The following is a 5000-nucleotide window of genomic DNA, read 5'->3' as shown; positions in this document are numbered from 1 at the left end:
GAAAGGGTGTTTCCGGACTTGCCTGCCGCCGTCGCTGCTTCCCACGCACCTTGGAACCGCCCAGGCGGGCACCTGTCCCGAGAGATGGCGGCGATGCGGGGGCCGAACCGGCGCGGCGCCGATGGAGGACAACTGGGTCAGACGGGTCGTCTCGATCTCGCTACCGATAGGTCGGGCAGAGTGCGACACGCGTGTGACGAGGGGACGGCGAACCGCTGCCTCGGCAATCATCGGCTTCACGGGTGCCATGTGCACTTGCCCATTGAGGCCAACCCGCAGGCTGGAGGAGCCGTCCGCCCGAACACCGGCACCACGGCCGGCCGGCGGGGGCCCTCCAAAGGCGGGTCTGGTTTACCGCTAGGTCAGTGGGGGCTCAGGGGGTTGGGGTGCGTGCGAGCGCGGCCGGGTGGGGGGCAATGGCCCCCCGGGTGGCCGCGCCGGAGGTGTCACTCGCCTCCAGTGAGCACTCGGCTCCTCTCTGTCGGACACCCGGAGGTGAAGCGCGGGCCCTGCTACCGCGCCGGAGGTCCCACTGGCCTCCAATGAGCACACTCGGCTCCTCTTTGTCGGACACCCGGAGGTGAGGCGCGGGCCCCTCTTACCCGCGCCGGAGCCTCAGCTTGCCTTCCAGTGAGCTGGGCTCCTTTTTTATTTTCTTTGGAGTGGGCCACCCGGAGGTGGAGAGCGACCCGCAGACGAAGCACGGCCAGGGGCCGCCGGATGCCGCCCATGGCGGGCGCTCCCACTCCTCTGACACCTGCGAAGCAGCAAAGTGCTCCTTTTCGATTCCTTCCGCCACCCGGAGGTGGAGCGCGGACCCAGCCACCGCGCCGGAGCGAGCAGCAGCCTCGCTCCGAGTGTGCGCCCGCAGACGAAGCACGGCCAGAGGCCGCCGGATGCCGCCCATGGCGGGCGCACACACTTTTCTGACACCTACGAAGCACCCAAGTGCTGCTTTTTGGGATTCGCCACCCGGAGGTGGAGCGCGGACAAAGCCACCGCGCCTAGTGTGCACCCGCAGACGAAGCACGGCCAGAGGCCGCCGGATGCCGCCCATGGCGGGCGCACACACTCTTCTGACACCTTCGTAGCACCAAAGTGCTGCTTTTTGGGATTCGCCACCCGGAGGTGGAGCGCGGACAAAGCTACCGCGCCGGAGCGAGCAGGAGCCTCGCTCCGAGTGTGCACCCGCAGACGAAGCACGGCCAGAGGCCGCCGGATGCCGCCCATGGCGAGCGCACACACTTTGCGGACACCTCGGATTGGCCACCCGGAGGTGGAGAGCGACCCGCAGACGAAGCACGGCCAGGGGCCGCCGGATGCCGCCCATGGCGGGCGCTCTCGCTCCTCGGACAGCTCCATCGGCGCAGCATGGCGCTCGCGGTCGTCATTACCCGCTGGCGAGGCGCGGCCAGGGCCGCCAGGCGTCGCCTATCGCGTGCGCAAACTCCCAGCAAGCACCAACGTGCTCCTTTGGATGTTGTCATCCGGAGGTGATAGCGCGGCCCGGGCCGCCTGACGCGGCCCATCGCGGGCGCTCCTCGTCGGACACCTGCGTCACACAGCCTGGGTGCCAGCTGTGGAGTGACACTTGGAGAAAAAGAAGCACAAGTCACTCATATCAAAGTTCCCGTTCCCTTTTGTTTGTGTCACGCTTGGAAATGCTTGAGAGGTGACACTTTGTCAAAATTGCAGCTGGTGTCTCATCATCATCATCACCGCTGCTCATCAGCCTTCCTTGGATGCCTGCCATGCACGCGGCCCAACGGGGCACTCAGATGGGGTGGGCAGCCCGGACCGCCTTGCGCGGCCCAACACGGGCGCCCAGGGGGACGCGGAAACCCGTTTTAGAAAATAACCTCCAGGGGTTTTCCAAGAGCGGCACAGCCCCAGCTCACGTCCGTGTTTCAGTGCGTCAAAAGCGGATTCAAAAGTGTGCTTTTCTCGGTACTTCCCCTGGAGGTCAGTGTTTCTAAAAACTGGGTTTCCGAAATCGTGCTGGAGGTGTTTTGGTCAACCAGGAAAAATGGCATTTACGGGAGAGGGTAAAGTATACCCCCCCCCCCCCTCTCGGCTGATTTACCCTCTCCCGTAAACGCGTTTTTTCCTGGTCGACCAAAACACTCATTGACTCCCATTCATTTGACACTTTGTCATTTTTTCAGCACTTTTTTCGCGCATTGGGTACTCCGCCCATTCACTCCCATTCATTTGACACTTTGTCGTTTTTCCAGACCTTTTTTCACGCATTGGGTACTCCGCCCATTCACTCCCATTCATTTGACACTTTGTCGTTTTTTCAGCACTTTTTTCGCGCATTGGGTACTCCGCCCCATTCACTCCCATTCATTTCACACTTAGAAAAATCATCCGAGCGGCTCTCCACGCATTTTATAGCCGCTTTGGGGCTCCAGCCGCCTCGGCCTTCATTTCTGACTAGGCTCGTGTGGACTTTGTCGTTTTTTCAGCACTTTTTTCGCGCATTGGGTACTCCGCCCCATTCACTCCCATTCATTTCACACTTAGAAAAATCATCCGAGCGGCTCTCCACGCATTTTATAGCCGCTTTGGGGCTCCAGCCGCCTCGGCCTTCATTTCTGACTAGGCTCGTGTGGACTTTGTCGTTTTTTCAGCACTTTTTTCGCGCATTGGGTACTCCGCCCCATTCACTCCCATTCATTTCACACTTTGAAAAATCATCCGAGCGGCTCTCCACGCATTTTATAGCCGCTTTGGGGCTCCAGCCGCCTCGGACTGCATTTCTGACTAGGCTCGTGTGGACTTTGTCGTTTTTTCAGCACTTTTTTTACACATTGGGTACTCTGCCCCATTCACTCCCATTCATTTGACACTTTGAAAAATCATCCGAGCGGCTCTCCACGCGTTTTATAGCCGCTTTCAGACTCCTGCCGCCTCGCCTGCACTTCCGCCTCGGTCCGTTAGGATTTAGGCCTTTTTTCAGCACTTTTTCTCCGTTTCTCCGGGGCGACAGCGGCTCTCCACGCATTTTATAGCCGTTTTCAGACTCCTGCCGCCTCGCCTGCACTTCCGCCTCGGTCCGTTAGGATTTAGGCCTTTTTTCAGCACTTTTTCTCCGTTCCTCCGGGGCGACAGCGGCTCTCCACGCTTTTTATAGCCGTTTTCAGACTCCTGCCGCCTCGCCTGCACTTCCGCCTAGGTCCGTTAGGATTTAGGCCTTTTTTCAGCACTTTTTCTCCGTTTCTCCGGGGCGACAGCGGCTCTCCACGCTTTTTATAGCGGTTTTCAGACTCCTGCCGCCTCGCCTGCACTTCCGCCTAGGTCCGTTAGGATTTAGGCCTTTTTTCAGCACTTTTTCTCCGTTTCTCCGGGGCGACAGCGGCTCTCCACGCTTTTTATAGCGGTTTTCAGACTCCTGCCGCCTCGCCTGCACTTCCGCCTAGGTCCGTTAGGACGTGGGCCTTTTTTCAGCACTTTTTCTCCGTTTCTCCGGGGCGACAGCGGCTCTCCACGCTTTTTATAGCCGCTTTGGGGCTCCAGCCGCCTCGGCCTGCATTTCTGACTAGGCTCGTGTGGACTTTTTCAGCACTTTTTTTGTGCATTGGGTACTCTCGCCCATTGACTCCCATTCATTTGACACTTTGTCATATTTTCAGCACTTTTTTGGCGCATTGGGTACTCTCGCCCATTGACTCCCATTCATTTGACACTTTGTCATATTTTCAGCACTTTTTTGGCGCATTGGGTACTCTCGCCCATTGACTCCCATTCATTTGACACTTTGTCATATTTTCAGCACTTTTTTGGCGCATTGGGTACTCTCGCCCATTGACTTCAATGCATTTACTGCAACTCCTGCCTGTGTCCGCCAGAGGGCGTCTGGCTTAACAGCGGCTCTCCACGCTATTTCTATCCGCTTTGAGGCTCCAGGCAGCTCGGCCTGGGTTTCTGAATTTCTCCCTTGACACTTTGTTACTTTTTCACCTTTTTTCTCATTTCATCCAGGGACACAGCGGCTCTCCACAGACTTTCCCGCGGCCCCTGGGCTCCAGGACCCAAGGCATGGGTTTCTGAATTTCTCCCTTGACACTTTGCCATTTTTTCACCTTTTTCTTCATTTCATCCAGGGACACAGCGGCTCTCCACAGACTTTCCCGCGGCCCCTGGGCTCCAGGCAGCTCGGCCTGAGTTTCTGAATTTCTCCCTTGACACTTTGCCATTTTTTCACCTTTTTTCTCATTTCATCCAGGGACACAGCGGCACTCCACAGACTTTACAGCCGCCCCTGGGCTCCAGGCAGCTCGGCATGGGTTTCTGCCTAGCTCCCTTGACACTTTGCCATTTTTTCACCTTTTTTCTCATTTCATCCAGGGCAACAGCGGCTCTCACAGACTTTAGAACCGCCCCTGGGCTCCAGGACCCTAGGCATGGGTTTCTGCCTAGCTCCCTTGACACTTTGCCATTTTTTCACCTTTTTTCTCATTTCATCCAGGGCAACAGCGGCTCTCACAGGCTTTAGAACCGCCCCTGGGCTCCAGGACCCTAGGCATGGGTTTCTGCCTAGCTCCCTTGACACTTTGCCATTTTTTCACCTTTTTTCTCATTTCATCCAGGGACACAGCGGCTCTCCACAGACTTTGCAGCCGCCCCTGGGCTCCAGGCAGCTCGGCCTGGGTTTCTGAATTTCTCCCTTGACACTTTGCCATTTTTTCACCTTTTTTCTCATTTCATCCAGGGACACAGCGGCTCTCCACAGACTTTGCAGCCGCCCCCGGGCTCCAGGCAGCTCGGCCTGGGTTTCTGAATTTCTCCCTTGACACTTTGCCATTTTTTCACCTTTTTTCTCATTTCATCCAGGGACACAGCGGCTCTCCACAGACTTTGCAGCCGCCCCCGGGCTCCAGGCAGCTCGGCCTGGGTTTCTGAATTTCTCCCTTGACACTTTGCCATTTTTTCACCTTTTTTCTCATTTCATCCAGGGACACAGCGGCTCTCCACAGACTTTGCAGCCGCCCCCGGGC

The sequence above is a fragment of the Dunckerocampus dactyliophorus genome, unplaced genomic scaffold (assembly GCF_027744805.1).
Source record: "Dunckerocampus dactyliophorus isolate RoL2022-P2 unplaced genomic scaffold, RoL_Ddac_1.1 HiC_scaffold_50, whole genome shotgun sequence".
In the NCBI taxonomy this organism is placed as follows: domain Eukaryota; kingdom Metazoa; phylum Chordata; class Actinopteri; order Syngnathiformes; family Syngnathidae; genus Dunckerocampus; species Dunckerocampus dactyliophorus.
The sequence above is the reverse complement of the archived record's forward strand: the minus strand, read 5'-3'. Positions refer to the sequence as shown.